This window comes from Schistocerca piceifrons, chromosome 2 (genome assembly GCF_021461385.2).
Source record: "Schistocerca piceifrons isolate TAMUIC-IGC-003096 chromosome 2, iqSchPice1.1, whole genome shotgun sequence".
NCBI classification, from domain to species: domain Eukaryota; kingdom Metazoa; phylum Arthropoda; class Insecta; order Orthoptera; family Acrididae; genus Schistocerca; species Schistocerca piceifrons.
This window is the reverse complement of record NC_060139.1, coordinates 139,086,700-139,106,008: the sequence shown is the minus strand read 5'-3', so window position 1 is coordinate 139,106,008 and position 19,309 is coordinate 139,086,700.

Below are 19,309 nucleotides of genomic sequence, written 5' to 3'. Positions count from 1 at the left end.
ATAAAAGAAGGCTACAATTTTAACTATACACTGTTGATTTTAATAACAACAATAATATAAGAAAAGTAATAACTGCGAAACACCGCCTGCAATTGTTTCTAGAGTGCTGCTCATACGTAAAAACAACAGAATAATGAGCACATAAAATTGTATTTGGCGTTTGACATCCAGGTTTGCGATCCTGTTGCCGGCCGAAGTGACCGTGCGGTTAAAGGCGCTGCAGTCTGGAACCGCTGCAGTCTGGAACCGGAAGACCGCTACGGTCGCAGGTTCGAATCCTGCCTCGGGCATGGATGTTTGTGATGTCCTTAGGTTAGTTAGGTTTAACTTGTTCTAAGTTCTAGGGGACTAATGACCTCAGCAGTTGAGTCCCATAGTGCTCAGAGCCATTTGAACCATTTTTTGCGTTCCTGTTATTGACGAATGTATATGACCCAATTTTCAAATCGTATTTTACGTTATCTACTACAGACGATTAGTTTTAATACACAACACGAAGAAGAGTTTTTGTTTTGGTTTATTCCGAAAGAGGGAAAAAGTAATTGGAAAAATACTACATACGTCCCCCATTAACTGGCTGAGAAAAGATACGGGACAAGAGTTGTGGACCGCACAAGAAAAGAAGGTCACCTGTTCTTTAAGACAATACAGCAACACAGCAACAAAGATTAGGATATCAGGAAAATTTAGGGGTTTTAAATACGGATTGTTGGACCGTATACGCTATTCACCGAGTATCGATCATCGCCTATTTGCGCACAAAACTAATTTGTCTCTGAAAGAGCTATTGAGTGATTAGGAAGTTGCAGATCTGTAGTTGTTTTGTAGTCTATCCAGAACCGTAATTGTATTGCAAGTACCTCTTCTTCCACACCGACTGTTCGAGTACTCTGGGGGTGACTACATGATTCACTGGACATAAGACCTCCATGAGTCGACGGTGAAACGTTCGAGGTTGCAGTTGATGTCTGATCCGATAGTGAGTGCAGTAAAGGCGTTTAACCCCGTGTACATTACTAGTAGCTCTGCCGTACATGAAACGCATTTCTCCCAGTTCTGCAAACGTGTGCGTTCCATTTGCGAAGTATTGAACTTTGTGTTTCACAAACATTGCAATCGCCTTCGGAAACGTTGCACTCCAGGCCACTGCAGTATTGCAATGTAAAAAACCCACATGTCTAAGAGCGCACGAGTGAAAAGTATATGTACGTACACAAAATCTGGCACACAAGACATTAACGGAATGACAACAGACGTAATGTACTTGAATGACAAGCAGATGTAGTACACAAAACAGTACGTTATCTTTGCCGCACTTAGGGCGCGTGATTATTGATTGTCCTTGTTACTGTCATTCCAAAGCTTCCACTGTTCCAGGTTACTTCCAAAGTAGTTTTATTTCGAGTCATCTGCCTGATCCTTCGCTTCGTGTGCTCTGTTTTGAACCGCCCTGAATAAAAATATCTTTGTCTCCTGGGAATTGTAAATGGTACATACTGTACTTATCAATCATATCTCTCCCAGTAATCTGCAAAGAAACAGATCTCTTGTTGATCCATGACTGTATAGAAATATTTCAAGGTTCTTCAAACGACGAATCACACCCGTTGTATTTGGGACCTGCGAAGTAAGAAACCGGCAACAAACACGATATTACTCTTTATTTCATCCACATCCGTAAATATTCCCAGGCCAAGGAGTTTCCCACTAGCGCCAATAAGACGTGTTCCGAATTCTGTACAGCTCTTTCATACGCACGCCTAACATTTGATACAACTCAGATGAGTGACCGAATTCTCCTTATGTGTTATTTGGTACTACATGCGTTTCAGATTGCACGTATGATATCAACTGTGATTATAAGACCATACTTCTGTTTATGATTTAGTTTATTTGCCCATTCTGCAAATCGTCCAAGCGTGTAATTGCCGTCAGGATCTGAGAAAGCCGATGAATACGCCATCAGAAGCCTGCTTATATTCTCGAGAGTCTTATGGGGCAAGCTCTGTGAGAAATGGATCGAGAAGTTCTCGAGTCTCTGGAGACATACCTTCACATTTCCACGCCCACCCAAAGTATAATAGCCGGCCGGAGTGGCCGTGCAGTTCTAGGCGCTTCAGTCTGGAGCCGAGTGATCGCTACGGTTGCAGGTTCGAATCCTGCCTCGGGCATGGATGTGTGTGATGTTCTTAGGTTAGTTAGGTTTAATTAGTTCTAAGTTCTAGGCAACTGATGACCTCAGAAGTTAGGTCGCATAGTGCTCAGAGCCATTTTGAACCAAAGTGTAATACAGTAATACCCAGCACATAAGAAGCATCTTGGGAATGCTTGTCCTACTGGTGTGTCCTCATCTATTCGTCACCCCCTGCGATAAGCTGCCGTATGGATTGCCTAAGACTATTGGCAATACATGCATCGTATTAACTTTCAGGCAGTACATAATGTCACATTTGACATTCCTTTTTTTTAAATATCTTCATTTCAATTGTTTTAATGTTATTATTAATTCAGAAAGAAAAATTAACACTAAATGCTTTGAAAACAAATGAAGTTTTCCAGCAGCAAGTGAAATTTCAAGCTTAAGCATTCTAAAGACAAGAACAGTATGTTACTGGGATTCTTGAGTTTCTCCCGGCGTATTTGATAATCAAAATATCCACGGGTGTACTGCCGGTCTACAGTGTCCAACGGGCACAATATTTCGGCGATCATACATGTCGCCATCATCAAGTGAACTGACGGACTGAGCTCCTGTGAACGTGCCGGCAAGGAGATCCGTACGCTATGGTTGCTTAGGGGGAACTGGGTTCGGTCGCGGCGGCGGCCAATTTAAATACCCTCCGCCCGCGGCGCGCTCACTCCGCCGTCCGCACCCCGCGCCACGGTCGCGCGGTGGAACAGATTGCGACGGCGTCTGAGATGACGTCGGTGTGATGGCTCTGTCTGCCGTGGTCGTCACAACTATACGTTCGCTCGATTTACTCTTGATTAACCCAATCGCTGGTCCCAAGCCTTGCTAAGATTATAGCCACAGTCACGGTTTATGAGGTCGTCATTGGTGCGAATTTCGATGGCCTCTCTAACAACGCTGTCCCAGTATCTCGACGTCTGTACCAGAATCCTCATGCGTTCATACTCCACATCGCGATTTTCCGACAAACAATGTTCAGCGACCGCCGACTTGCTCGGATACATCAGTCGAGTGTGCCTCTGGTGTTCACGGCATCGATCCTCGACGGTACGCATCGTCTGACCAATCGTCTGCAGAGCCTGCTAAATGACGATTCCTACCGGAAGATCAGTGTTGACCCTACAAAGAAGGTAGAGAACAAGACGAGGTCGCTTCTCAAGGACGCAGATTTAGCGGAGGGTGACACTAAGAAATTGTTACCCCAAAGTCCGGTACCGCCTAGACTATATGGACTCCCGAAGGTTCACAAAGGGGGGGGTACCATTACATCCCATTGTCAGCAACATCAGGGCACCTACATATTTGTTGGCCAAATACCTGACGGGAATATTAAGTCCTTATGTGGGTAAATGCCCTCATCACATCCGTAATTCCGTGGATTTTGTTAAACGCCTTGATAGCTTCAGGTTGGATGAGTCAGATATCATGGTGAGTTTTGACGTCGTTTCCTTGTTCACGAGGGTACCCCTGCGAGAGTCACTAGAATTTATTAGTCAGAAGTTTGACGAGAAGACCACTTAACTTTTTAGGCATGTCTTGACTTCCATGTGTTTTCTTTTTAATGGAGAATACTACGAACAAACGGAGGGAGTCGCCATGGGTAGCCCACTCTCACCGGTGGTAGCGAATTTGTACATTGAGAACTTCGAGGAGGAAGCCCTGTCGTCATCCGAATGGAAACCCACTTGCTTTTTCCGTTACGTGGACGACACGTTCGTCATCTGGCCACATGGTATGGATAAACTCCTTGACTTCCTTACACATCTAAACTCCATACACCCCAACATCAAATTCACTATGGAGACTGAAACGGAGGGTAAATTACCTTTCCTTGACGTCTTGGTCAAGAGAAGGGCTGACGGCACCCTAGGTCATGGGGTGTATCGGAAGACAACGCACACTGATCTGTATTTGCACGCAGACAGCTGCCACCACCCTTCACAGAGGAATGGGGTACTTAAAACTCTAGTACATAGGGCGCGCACTATCTCTGACGCAGAGAGTCTACCCCAGGAATTGGAGCATCTGAGAACTGTATTTCGAAAAAATGGGTACTCAGAGTGGCAGATTCAACGTGCTCTCCGCCCAACCACTACAGCACAACCTGTGGAGATGGATGAAATCACGAGGGAGGAGGTAGGCACTGCGTTTATTCCATATACAGTCGCACTCTCGGGGAAAAACGCCCGCATTTTGAAGAAACACCGGGTCGGAACTGTGTTTTGTCCTCCGAATAAAACTCGTGCACTGGTGGGGAGCGCCAAAGATGACCTCGGTTTGAGAAAGGCCGGCGTGTGCCAGATTCCGTGTCAGTGTGGCAAGTCGTATATTGGTCAGACGATGTGTACCGTCGACGATCGATGCCGTGAACACCAGAGGCACACTCGACTGATGTATCCGAGCAAGTCGGCGGTCGCTGGACATTGTTTGTCGGAAAATCACGATGTGGAGTATGAACGCACGAGGATTCTGGTACAGACGTCGAGATACTGGGACAGCGTTGTTAGAGAGGCCATCGAAATTCGCACCAATGACGACCTCATAAACCGTGACTGTGGCTTGGGAACCAGCGATTGGGTTAATCAAGAGTAAATCGAGCAAACGTATAGTTGTGACGCCCCAGCGGACAGAGCCATCACACCGACGTCATCTCAGACACTGTCGCAATCTGTTCCACCGCGCGACTGTGCCGCGGGGCGCGGACGGCGGAGTGAGCACGCCGCGGGCGGAGGGTATTTAAATCGGCCGCCGCCGCGACCGAACCCAGTTCCCCCTGAGCAACCATAGCGTACGGATCTCCTTGCCGGCACGTTCACAGGAGCTCAGTCCGTCAGTTCACTTGATGATAGCGACATGTATGATCGCCGAAATATTGTGCCCGTTGGACACTGTAGACCGGCAGTACACCCGTGGTAATTTTGAGTATGTTACTGATTTCTGTTATTAACGGAACTTTTATTTATCATACAGAAGAAGTCTGCCAAAGACTGTGTATTTTTTATTATGCTTTTATGGTGATAGCTGTCGCAAAAGAAGAAAAAATACTTTTTCAATATTAGACAAAATTTTTATTTCCAGTTAAAATTTTTGACTTACTGTTGTATTTGAACAATGAATTTTAAACCTAAAACAGCAGAACAGAAACCGAGTAAATCTGACAAAATTCCGCAAACATGAAATTTTGGTAAATGTGAAAATCACAGTTTTGAGAGTTTATATTGTTTTTTTTTTTCACACATTGTGTTGATCATCACTGAGTTAGCCTTCTTTCCGAATTGTGTCTCGAAAAATTATGCGAACTGTAAGTTTCATCTAAGATAGGAAAGCAGTTAAAATGAAACGAGGTGAAGTAAAAGGGTTTTATGACAGTGATATACATCGAGAGCTTAAAACGCAATGAAAACGTAACGGCTCAGAGGTATCATTTTTAATTTTGCGCACCGTTGCTTTTAGCGTCATAAAAGCAATGCGTAACTCACAAACGGAATTTGAAATGAATCTCTCTTTTAATGGAGGTACTCGGGGGCAGCAATATGGTAAGGCTACCAACCAAACATTTCAGTTGATTTTGCGTGCATACTACAACCGAATGAACATGTAACGCTGAGATACTGAGCAGTCGATTCAAATTATGCCTCCTACAAGAAGTTTAAGTTTCGTATCTCATCAAAGAACTTAAAATCGCTTTAAGATATACAATATATTTTGTTGATTTCGGACACCGCAGCCGCGCACTGTTGTGAGAAGAATATAATCTTTGTTCCACAGTAATGTCTTTACTAAGTGACTTGTTTCGACCGTTAGCCAGTTACCTGCAGTACTACCATGATCAAAAATATCCGATCCACTTAAATTTCGGACGACATTATTTTCATACTGTCAAAATAAAGCAATTTTCTTGCAGATCCTCTAACCAGCTGGTGGTACAGGCGTGTGACTAAACTAATTGATCATCGCAAGAGACCACCAAGGAACAATGTCTTCTGACGCGATATATGACTCTGCCCAAACTGATCGTGGAAGAATATCACTTTTAACGTGGAATGTAGATTTCGGTTCGCTTCAGTGAGGCTGCTAGGCGTCTTTTGTTAAACGTTAAAGGGCTTTTATTCTGTTAAATTATATCTAACTAAATGTTATTAGAATTACCGAAGCCAAAATTAAAGGCAATAATAACGATGAGGACGATGATCGCAGAATAAAGAGTGATGTTACTCATAGTCAAGTTGAAGGTTGATGTTTATCAAAATCTGGTTAATGTTTCTAGATAAACGCAGAACAGAATGGGGTAAATAAAAGTGACCTGGAGGACAGAGTTCCAGGGTAAACAGAATCACAGTAGAGGCAAGGATATACGCTACTGACCTGACTGCATCGGATGTTGAAAGTGCTCACTTTTCATTTCTGGGCCCTGGTCAGCAAGTTGCTGATGGCGGATCGAAGCTGGACTGCTGGAATTGATGCAATGTCATCCGAAATGTTCTGCTGCAGTTCTTGAAGACTATGAGGGTTGTTGCGATACACCACACACCTGAAGGCACCCCACACAAATTGCACACTGACAGACTGGATCTGACTGTAGGTCGGTGAAGGGAACCTTGCGAACTGCGGGCCGATGACGAGAGACTGCAGCCTTTGCCGCTATATCGGCTGCCTCGTTTCCGCAGATACCAACAGACCCTAGGGCCCAGGCTAATGCCACAGAGATGCCCCCCAAGTGGAGCACGTGGAGGCAGTCCTGAATCCGGAGGACTAGAGGGTGGACGGGATAAGGAGCTTGGAGGCTGATAAGACAGCTGAGCGAATCCGAGCATATAATATATTGTATTCGCTGGTGGCGACGGATGTATTGGACAGCCTGGAGAACAGCGTAAAGCTCCGCAGTAAAAACCGAACACTGGCCGGGAAGCCGAAATCTAATTGGGGTGTAGCCAACAATATGGGCCAGCTAGGGCCTAACAACTCTGTGAGGCGTGAAGATTGTGTAAATACGCTCCAAGACTCGGCCGGCTGTATGGGCAGTTGCTCCATCCTGTTGGAAATAACTTAGGTCTTTTCCTCCTCCCTTAACGCTGCCACTAATGGTTTCAAAACGTTGGCAATGAAAAGCGCCAAAGTTAGCATCTGATGAAAGGAAATGGGACCAATAATGCGGCATGTATACGATGCACACCAAACCCCAACCCTCTGCTCATGCAAGCGTGTTCCGTAGAAGTTGTGTGGATTCTCCGCCGCCCAGATCCTGTGTTTCTGTGAGCTGACATAACCACTCAGGTGAAACCACGCTTCATCAGACACAAAGAACAGATCCACGTCCAAGCCGTTCATTGTTATCTCAGTGAACACACTCACAAAACTGGAGTTGCTGAGGAGCGTCTGCTGGTCCGAATGCATGAACAATAGACATTCGGTAGGGATGCATGCGCAGGTCCGAGGGGAGTATTCGTCCGCATGCTGGTCCTGGTTTAGTAGAATTCTGAAATATTTTCTGTTGAACTGCAGCCATATTCTCTGGTGTCCGGGAACGTTTCGAAATGTTTTTTAACTTCTTCGAAACACATCCTGTCTGATGCCATTTTCGGACTGAGCGTTGCATGGCATTCTTTGCTGGCCTTTGACACCATTAAACTTCTCAGCAGACAACTGACCACATTGTTTCCAAGACTTTGTTGCCACGTAACTTTACACAACGAACATCCACTGCTCCACTGTGAGTGGCATCGGCCCCTTTGCACTTCACTCACACTGATGCAGCCCGCACTACGCTCTGCACTGGTGTGGATCACGTGGCTGGCGTACAGGTACTGTGCACTTCACGGGGTATGATTATATGAATACACTCACGTCCATTGGTATCCACTAGTCCGAGCCACTTTTATTTATCCCATCAAGTACTTCGAATGCTACTTATGGTTTCTTTGAAGAATTTCATTTAAATAGTTTGAAGGAGGATTCAAGATGAAGTAAGTGTTGATTAAGACTTAATTTGCACCGTTTGTTAAAAAGTATTTGGTCCAACAACATAGGCTGCCTATTCTTCAGCAAGAGACATATTTACTCCTCTCTCTTTGACATAGTGATAGCTGAGGCAACGGATTCGTGAAGCGAAAAGTGATATTATGTGTAGCTTTTGCGTGGAAAGCCCGTCCTGGATTCATAATCTTAAATATACAATCTCGGCGTTATACCTTTAGCAAGAATTACTGAGAATAGTTGATGGGTACTACCGCTAAGAGAAAATATCACTTTAATTTGATAGGATAATTACAATACATTTGACAGGATAATTGTACATCACTCTAGGAAACGATGACAAAGCTGTCGATCATTTTCTACAGCGTAGCTAAATCTCAGTTGTACTCGTGGTACGAAGAATACTTTTCCGTAGCCTGTATGTTTCTCAGGCATCTCACATTTGTGAAGAACAAGCTGCCCTTCAGAGACGCAGTGCTGGCAGCCGTCGACCTGACTGAGGGCCAAAATAGTAAAATAATAAACCAAATAGTTTTTTTTTTCTTTTCATTTAATTTGAATTTTATAAAAGGCCGTTAGCCAAATCAAAGTTTTGGCAAACAGTAAAGTAATATTTTAGGCCTCAATGTTCACTGAGAATTGTGTTTTCACTACATCACGTTGTTCCTAGGTGAAGAAGATATACGTATTACTACGTAAGATTCAGGTTTCGTATGCTATGGAACCAATTATATTCTTTTCATTTCTTAAACTGATACACTCGTGAAGCAGAACCGTTTTTCATTAAAGAAGATTATATTGAACACAAGTAGTCCAGTTATTAGCTTCATAACATACACAAATGATGAAATGAGCGTTTGGCGTCATTGGCCGGGAGGCCCCTTACGGGGCAGGTCCGGCGGCTTTGATGCAGGTCTTATTACATTCGACGCCACATTGCGCGACCTGCGCGCCGTATGCGGATGAAATGTTGATGAAGACAACACAATACCCAATACCTGAGCGGAGAAAATCCCCACCCAGCCGGGAATCGTACCCGGCCCCCTTAGGACGACAGTCCGTCACGCTCACCATTCAGCTATCGGGGCGGACACAACACAAATAACAAGGTAGTAAACTAATTTTGCAACGCAAGACATGATGCCGCAGGGAAACGTAATCACTATCAATCCTTTGCAGTCACCTTTTGTAACTGATCACTTCAGAAACTCTTCGAAAAATTCAGTTTCATCCTGCGGAATAAACACTTGAAGTTCCTTGAGATTGACAAGTTTGCTTGATTTAATTGGAGCTTTTCCTGTTGACGCAGACTGTCCAATATTAAAATAGAACAATCTACCAGTAGCCAAGTAAGTGTATTTAAATATCTTGGAAGCACAATAACTGAAGACTTGAGATGTCACCTGGAGGTGAAAACTCGAATAGCCATAGCGAAGGAGGCATTCAACAGAAAGAGGAGACTTATGTGGCAAATCAGATAAATGTCCAAGGAAAAGGCTTGGCAAATGTTGTGTCTGCAGTGTGGCACTATATGGGGCAGAAACATGGACGCTGAGACGAGAGGATGAAAAAAGGTTAGCAGCAGTCGAGATGTGAATGTGGAGGAGAATGGAGAAAATAAGCTAGATGGAAAGAGTGAGTAATGAAAGAATATTAGAAAGGGTTGGTGAGAGAAGATGTCTGCTGAAGGTTGTAAGAGAAAGGAAAAGAACTGGTTGGGACATTCATTGCGAAGAGAGTGCTTGCTAGCAGATGCTTTGGAAGGATTGGTTTATGGGAGAAGACAGAGAAAGAAGGAGATACAAGATGATAGACGACGTAAAGGGAAGAGGAAATTACGCAGACCTGAAGAGGATGCAGAAGACTGGACAGCCTGGAGAGCTACCATGTGAAAACCTGCCTTTTGTCAGAACACTGATGATGATGATTATTATTATTATTATTATTATTATTATTATTATTATTATTATTATTTCTTTTCTCAGACGTTATGTCTGGTCAAAAATGGAAAGTGACGCGGACCTTGATCAAGCGTGACTTTCTTTTAACTGTACCGTATATGTTACATTGCATTTAGGAACTTTCGGGTAATTGAACATGTATCAATAATTACAGATTTCTGTAGTTGTATATATATAAGTTTGGATGTAGCTGTATTGCGTTGATGTACTGGTGGATATTGTGTGGTATGACTCCTGTAGTTGATAGTATAATTGGTATAATGTCAACTTTATCCTGATGCCACATGTCCTTGACTTCCTTAGCCAGTTGGATGTATTTTTCAATTTTTTCTCCTGTTTTCTTCTGTATATTTGTTGTATTGGGTATGGATATTTCGATTAGTTGTGTTAATTTCTTCTTTTTATTGGTGAGTATGATGTCAGGTTTGTTATGTGGTGGTGTTTTATCTGTTATAATGGTTCTGTTCCAGTATAATTTGTATTCATCATTCTCCAGTACATTTTGTGGTGCATACTTGTATGTGGGAAAGTGTTGTTTTATTAGATTATGTTGTATGGCAAGTTGTTGATGTATTATTTTTGCTACATTGTCATGTCTTCTGGGGTATTCTGTATTTGCTAGTATTGTACATCCGCTTGTGATGTGATCTACTGTTTCTATTTGTTGTTTGCAAAGTCTGCATTTATCTGTTGTAGTACTGGGATCTTTAACAATATGCTTGCTGTAATATCTCGTGTTTATTGTTTGATCCTGTATTGCAATCATGAATCCTTCCGTCTCACTGTATATATTGCCTTTTCTTAGCCATGTGTTGGATGCGTCTTGATCGATGTGTGGCTGTGTTGGATGATACGGGTGCTTGCCATGTAGTGTTTTGTTTTTCAAATTTACTTGCTTCGTATCTGTTGATATTATGTGATCTAAATGGTTGTAGAAGTCGTTATGAAATTGCAGTGGTGTAGCCGATGTATTTATATGAGTGATTGCTTTGTGTATTTGCTAGTTTCTGCTCGTTCTGTTATTATTATTATTATTATTATTTCCTGTTGGATACAGTTTTCCAAACGTCTGCTGAAAATCTTTGACTCAGTGCAGTGCAATTTGAAAAGTGTTCTGAATGAGTCCATTAATAGTTCAGTATCATATTGTGACGCATCCTTTCATTTCTATTTTAGAAACTAAATTATCAAACACTGAAGCATAGAAATAGACACATTCATTTTGCAGATTGTGTTGAGTCTATACAGGTACAGAGATCTACTTATATTACTGCTTCCAGCAATCTTTGAAGCTGTAGATTTCGACACACCACGTCTCTTTCACAATAAATTGTCCACACTAAGAACTTTTGCTACTCATTTCGGCCAGTTCATGCACCATGTATATTCTGACGTGCTTCGGGGACATCACACTTAATTTTGAGACAAAGCAACAGGGGAAAACTTAAGGACATAATTAACTTTCCTTAGTTCGAAAATGTTACATGGATTCAATTTGATACAATCTGAAGGCAAAAATATATGCCCTTCCCTTGAAAAAAACTACTGAATTTCTTTGGAATCACCCGAAATCTGTGAGTAATGCCAAGTAATGTCGGAACGAATGATTTTTATCTTGTACCGTACAGTTATCGGGAATCAGTTGTAATTCAGTTATGTATTCAAGAAGTTTTATAAAGTAGCTAGAAAATTATATACCTCGTCAGTGTTTTTGCGTACTTTCACTTGATAAATGGAGATAAAAGTTTCCTTGCCTTGTATGTCCTGAATGCAGAATACATATCCTGGTAACTGTATATAACAAAAGACGCATTTATTTATCTGTTGCAGAGTGCTTTGCTACGGTGTCCAGATGGGAAGATTTTAACTGCACTTTCAGGATTTTCCATTTGCAATATGCGTACATCAGAGGTCTTCCAAACCTGTAATACCAATACTTCCAACACCTGACGTTCACATCTGACTATCTTCACAAAAACACTTCTGCATTCTCTTTAGAAACAGTTGGTCACTCAAGTACTCGGGCGTCTTCCCGCAATTACCTGGCTCGTTTACGGGGACAGATTCGTTTTGTTTGATCTGGACAGTGTAAACGGTGCTGTCTGAAATGATCTTTCCACTCTCTGTAGTATTACCGCCAGCTGTCTTCAAATCAAGCAACTCCGGTAGGTATTTAATATTTACAGAAAAATCTGAGAGAAATGCATCAAAACATAGATTCTCACTTTTTGTCAAGTTGAGCAAATGATGGACCAAGCTTCATCGCCTTGCCTCACATCGTAGACACTTCGATTACCTCCGTGCATGTCAGCTATTGTCTGAAGACATAAATATTTTTGCGTGGGAAAGGTATAGAATGTACTGAAAAAAGTCCAGGAAAATTTTCTCACTAAGTGACTCCAAGAATTTCTTCTGACATTTAAGACAAGCAACATGAGTTGTTAATTACATCTCTTCCAACTGGCGTAAGAGTATGTTTGCGTATGGTTTCCTTGAATGGAGTATTTTGCAAGACAGATGTTACCAGATATGAGCATGAAAGATGACTTGAGGAGAGCAGTACATGACAAGCACAACTGTACTTCGATCTTAGTTGTTTTGCTGGTACACCGTCGTTTACATATTTCACTGCTTTAAGCGTTGCTTTCCTGGTTATATTGCTTTTGTATCCCAGGATTTCTTTTACTGTTAGGTAGAACGACGTCTATTGTACCACTGTCCAAACTGATGATTCCGGTTCGTGGAACAATTTATAAGTAAGTATACTACATGGATAGATCCAGTGGCATTAATAATGTTGTTGAAGCAAGATATCATAGGTTTAAATAAAATAAATGTTTATTGAAAACAGTTCAAAATTAGCAAATGACCTTATTTTCTGATTCAAATAAAAGCAGACAAACCGTTGTGGAGCACATTAGGCAAGAAGACTAGAGAACCAATCTGACAGACTCTCACAGACACATCTCAAGTAAAATATCTTGGCGAAGTACAGTATCTGATCCTTTTGGAATTCGTACAGGAGTTCGACAAGAAGATGGTTTCTCTAGGCTTCTGTTTAACATTGTTTTGTATCCAGCCCGGAAGGCGGCGCGTGGGTAGGAGCAGGTAAAGGTAAAACACGTCGATACTGCTTGTCAAATATAAATCACCTTTACTATAGCAAGAAGAAAACATAACTTTGCAATGTGGTGCAAAGTGTTCAGGCCATCTGGTCTTCATCAAATGGGCTGACTCTTCAGTGGTGCTCGTAGAGCTGAACAGCACCTGCTACAGGGCGCTGTCGTCGTTGTCTGTCATAGTGCCAACTTAACTGACAGCTATTCTGTGGAATCCTAGCTGTCGATGCCGCATCCCTCCCCCCTGAAACGACGCACCGTTTCTGAGTATGGCTTCCGACGGCGGGTGGAGGGACCCATGGGCGGCGCAGCTGATGGGGCGGACAGCGGAACTGCTGAGGCGCGCTGTCCACCAGCTACCCCGAATTGCTCGCGAGGGGTCGAGGAAAACGCCCCGTAGAAAACCTGCCCAGGCCGCGCACCGCCACTGGGTATGCTCGGATGAGGTGGAGGTGGAGCAATGACCTCCAAAGGCGACGGCGGCGGCGGCGTGACGGCAGCCTCAGCGTCCATCGGTTGCGGCGGCGGCGGCGGCGGCGGCGGCAAGAGACGTTCGTCCGATGCAGGTGACCGGACCAGCAGCGGCTACGAAGGCAGGGGCGCCCGTGGCGGAGGCGCGAGCGGCGGAGGCGCCGTCAGTGGAGTCATGGGCTGAGGTGGCAGAAGCCGCGAAGCCTCCAATTCTGCCAGAAAACAACCAGCAGCAGAAAACGACAGAACTGACAAATAATGCGCAGCCAAGCTGGCGAAGAATGCACCCCTGCTCCCAGCGCTGCCTGCCAGAGAAAACGCGATAGAACGCCAAATCATGCGCCGCCAAGCCAGAACGAGGCGAAGCAGTGGGAGCGAGGGGCAGCTGGTGCAACAGCTGCAGGAGCGACCGATGTGCGCGGTCATGCAGCAATTCCGCTGGGGAACAGGTGCCGCGCGGCTGAGAGCCATAGGAAGCAAGGAAAGTCCAGAGCACATGCTCACGATAGTGCGTGGCGCGCAACTTGCTCGTCTGCAACATACACACAAAGCGTTCAGCCTTGTCGTTCGACTGGGGGTGGAACTGGGCTAACGTCAGATGGCGAATACCATTAGCAGCACAGAACGCTTCAAACTCTGAGGACATGAATTGGAGGCCATTGTCGGAGAGAATAACTTCAGGAAGGCCCTCAATGCAAAAAAATATACATCAAATCCCCAACAGTACTCGCAGATGTAGTAGAAGACATAGGGACAACAAAAGGAAAGTTGCTGTACGCATCACTAACTATCAACCAGCGGATGTCCCAAAAAGTACCCGCAAAATCAATATGAACGCGCTGCCAAGGCGCAGTAGGAGTCGGCCACGCAAATAAGTGCTGGCGGGGTGCAGACTGATGCTCTAATTGCTTCATCCGCACTATACCCCAATGACCAACGTGCAGCAAACGGAGGATTTCCGACTGCAACGAACGAGGTACAACACGAGACTGATCATTGTCAGTTCGTAACAAGATAACACCGCAGTGTACACACAAGTTGTGACATTGCGCAAAGTAACGTCGAACAACTGGATCTTGAATCGGCATAGCAGATGGAGGCCATTGAGTACGAATATACTGCAAAAGAATCTGCAAAGAAGCATCTGCGTCTGTCGCGGTAGCAATGCGACGAAAATCCACCGGAAAACCATCAGCTAGTTCCATATCTTGCGAATCAGTAAACATGCATGACAATTCGGAAGAATCAAACACTTCGTCAGGACCGATAGGCAGACGAGACAAAGCATCAACATTGCCATGCTGGGCTGTAGGCCGAAACAAGATTTTGTAATTGCAGTTGGACAAAAACAAAGACCAACGTTGCAACTTTTGCACAGTATGAGCCGGAACTGGCTTTGACGGGTAGAACAACGACATCAAAGGGTTATGATTGCTGACCAAATAGAACTGTCGACTGTACAAAAAATCATGAAACTTAGTGACTTCATATACAATAGCTAAAGCTTCTTTCTCGATTTGAGAATAGTTTTTCTGGGCAGAATTGAGAAACTTAGACGCAAAAGAGATCGGGCGATCGACAGAATTAATGCGGTGCGAGAGAACCGCTCCGATGCCGTGAGAATATGCATCGACAGCCGAAACACCTGGTTTGGAGGGATCGAAAGGAATCAAACAGCGATCACTCAACAAAGCAGATTTGAGCTTGTGGAAAGCTGCGTCACATTCCGAAGACCAAACAAAAGGAACGTTCTAACGCCGAAGGCGATGCAAAGGCACTGCAATTTGCGCTGCATTTGGTATAAACCGAATATAATATGAAATTTTGCCCAACGCAGACTGAAGTCCTCCCAAATTCCTGGGTGCTGGCAAGTCTCTAATCGCACTGAGATGTGACGGCGAGGGGTGTACGAGATATCCTGTCCGTTAATCATATGTCCTAAATACTGAATCTCAGTCTGATAAAATTTGCACTTGTCTCTGTTACAGTTCAGTCCTGCCTGCAAAAGCACAGTAAATAAGGCACGCAAATTCTGCAGATGTTCGTCAGGGGTGCGAACTGATACGACAATATCGTCGAGATAATTGGAACAACCAGGGACAGTGGCACACAACTGCTGCAAATAAGACTGAAAAATAGCAGGAGCCGAAGCACAACCGAACGGGAGGCGGCGAAACTTGAACAATCCAAGGTGGCTGTTGATCACAAAATAGCGCTGCGACTGTTCGTCGAGCGGAATCTGTAAGTATGCGCCCCGCAAGTCAATCGTGAAAAAGAATTTTCCTGAACCAGGCTTATCAAATATGTCTTCCGGAAGCGGTAAGGGAAACGTAGCTACCACTGTCTGGGAATTTACTGTAGACTTAAAGTCAGCACACATACGGAGACGACCGTTTGGTTTTCTTACACACACTATAGGCAAAGTGCTCGACGAAGCAGAAACAGGTTCAATGACATCACTGCCTTACAAATGAGTAAGTTCAGCAACTACGGCGTCGCGCGGTGCGTGCGGTACCGGGCGTGCGCGCAGGAAAAGAGGCATGGCATCGTCTTTAAGTACAACATCGCTGCAAAGTCTGTGGCGCAACCAAAGCCGTCAGAAAAGAGTTCAGCAAAATCATCGCATAGTGCGGCAACACAGTCTGCATGGTCACTAGCGCTGATGCAAAGGACATTGTCCTAAATTGCGAGGCCAAAGAGTTCAAATGCGTCCATGCCAAAAATGTTCGTAGCATCACTAGAGCGGAGCACATGGAAAGGCACTGTACGGGTCGTTGCGCCATTCGTGGCTTGCAAACTACACACGCCGAGCACTGAGATTTCCTGTCCAGTAAATGCAGTCAGCGTGGAATGGGAACGACGAAACGGGGAAAAACCAAGCAAGTCATGAGTAGATTTGTTCAGTAAGGAAACTGACGCAGCAGTGTCCAGCTGCATGCTAACTGAACGTCCACAAATGTGCAAAGTCAAAAAGTTTCCTCGCATCGCGCTGAATGCGAGAGGAAGTGTCTGGCAAAACTTGATTCACACGACGAGCCGTCGAAACATGTGAAGCAGAAGGCTTTGAATAAATGGCATTAGCGTCCATAGGCTGATGTAAATCATGATCACGGTGGTTTCAGTTGCGGCGACGCCCACGCGAGTCACGCGAACGGGAGATAAGTTGTGAATTAGTTTCTCTTACTACACACAGCTTACACATGACCTGTCTTATTAGAAATTAACACTGTGCTTGACGGATGGGCAACTGTTGGTGGCCACGAAAGCAGTTCGGACATGATTTCAGTTTCTTAGAGGGTGCCTGTTTGGAAACGTGTGTACGTGCGCGCGATAGGCGCGGCGTGGCTTGGCTGGCTGGCCGGGCTGCAGGGCGGGAGGGCCCATGTTGTGCTGTGCTAACAGTACACACACCCGGGGTCACGTCGAACGCGGAAGTAGCCATGTCTAATGTATCTTGTCTGTCTAGCAAGTCCACCACTTCCTGCAAAGACGGGTTTTTAAATTTGAGGATTTGCTCGCGGATACGGTGATCTGCCACATTCTGGGCAATAGCGTCTCTAATCATTACATCCGCATGTGAGCGTCCACATGAGCGATTACAGTCACAATCAGATGTTAGTCCCTGAAGGTCCGCTAACCAAGATTTATTCGACTGAGTAGGGCCACGCCGGAGGCGAATGAATTTGTAGCATTTACACTGTCACGGAAGTGGGAGTTCAAAGCATCAATCACTTCATCGTACGTTTTAGTCTCTGGGCGGGTGGTGGGAAACAATTTCACTAGCACACGGTACAACACAACACCCGCGTTGGCAATGAAAAAGGCAAGCCGCTCTGTACCTGTCATGCTGTATGCTGCGAAGTGTGCCTCGAGCTGGACGATGTATTCTGGCCAGCGTTCAGCGTCAGGAATGAAGGCACGTAATGGCGGCGCCGTCGGCGACGTCGTCGGTACAGGCGATGACGTCGGAGGCGGCGAAGTAGCTGCAGTTTGTAGTGTGACCAGTCCATTTATGACAGCAAGCAGCTGCGTCATTTGCTGAGTCTGAAAATGGACAAGCGAAGCCTTTTCCTGTGGTGAAGCCATGGTTTACACAAATGAAAGTCTATATAGCGAAAGGTGGGAGCACGCAGATACAGTCACTCAATACACGAGGGTATTACAAAAAAGCTAAAGCAGTACCGAGCAAAAATGGAAATGATATGACGGGAAAGGGGAGTCCTCGTCGCCAACTTTTTTATCCCGCCTGGAAGGCGGCGCGTGGGTAGGAGCAGGAAAAGTTAAACACGTCGGTACTGTTTGTCAAATATAAATCACCTTTACTCTAGCAAGAAGAATACATAACTTTGCTACGTGGTGCGAAGTGTCCCGGTCGTCTGCTCTCCATCAAATGGGCTGACTCTTCAGTGGTGCTCGTAGAGCTGAACAGCACCTGCTACAGGGCGCTGTCGTCGTTGTCTGTCATAGTGCCAACTTAACTGGCAGCTACGCTGTGGCGTCCTAGCTATCGATACCACACACTGTGTTATATGAAGTGATCAAGGAATGGGGCAGGTATCGACGGTATAATCATCAGGACCTAGGGAGAGAAAATCAAATGCCTGGCTTCTGCTGACGATCTGACTATCTGCGCTAAGACCAGTGAGGAAACTTTGTATGCCATAGACAAGTTACACGAGGTGGCATAAGAGACAGTACTCCAAACTGATGGAAAATTTACATAAAAATATCAGAAAGTCCCCATTGGAAACGAAATATAGGACAAATCACTTGATGAGTGGGCCAGCCACAGCTGAGTAAATGAATAACGGTAACAACTGTCGTGAGAATATTTATTGATAATTGTCGGGGCAAATCATTCCCCAAAGCATGGTTTATTCTGGAAACACCAAATACATTATAGGCAATTGTTTGGCACCTGAAGATGTTAATTTATAGTCACGAAACTAGTTGTGAACCAATAGATCAATTCTTCTGACGGCAGCTATTGCAGTTACTTATTTAATCAGATACATGTTTTAAACGTGTCACCTTTTAAATTTCTCGGAGAAATGATAGTACCATCTGCACTAGGTAGTAAATCCTTTCCTATAGCCAGCGACCTTGTACTTCGGTAGGTGGTTCTGGAGCCAACAAAGGCAGAATGCGGCTGCTGCGAGACATTTTACAGACGGGAGCGCCGCCGTAGCCGTGCTGAGGAAAGCGGTGGACGGTGGACTCAAGTAGTACGGAAACCAAGCGGCGAGTCTGTGGTGGCGCTCCGTCGACAGTTAGTGCGAGGCACGGAGGCCTGCAGCCTCGGTCTGTGCTTGGAGTTGGACGAAGTGAGTGTCAGAAGATGCTAAAGACACATAATCGAAGGCAGTTCTACGGGAAGCCAAGTCCAGGATTCTCACCGAACTGGGGTATGCCTCAAAACCGCATTGACAGTCAGCATAGGTGGCACTGGCATATGGACAATAACCTGTTGGAGCAAGTGTGTTTTCTCAAGTTATACAGATGACATTGCAGGAAGACGAAGAACGGCGTCGACAGATTGCAAGAACCATAATCAGGGTGCTTTTCAGTTAATGTTGGTACTCTAGTGCTACTAA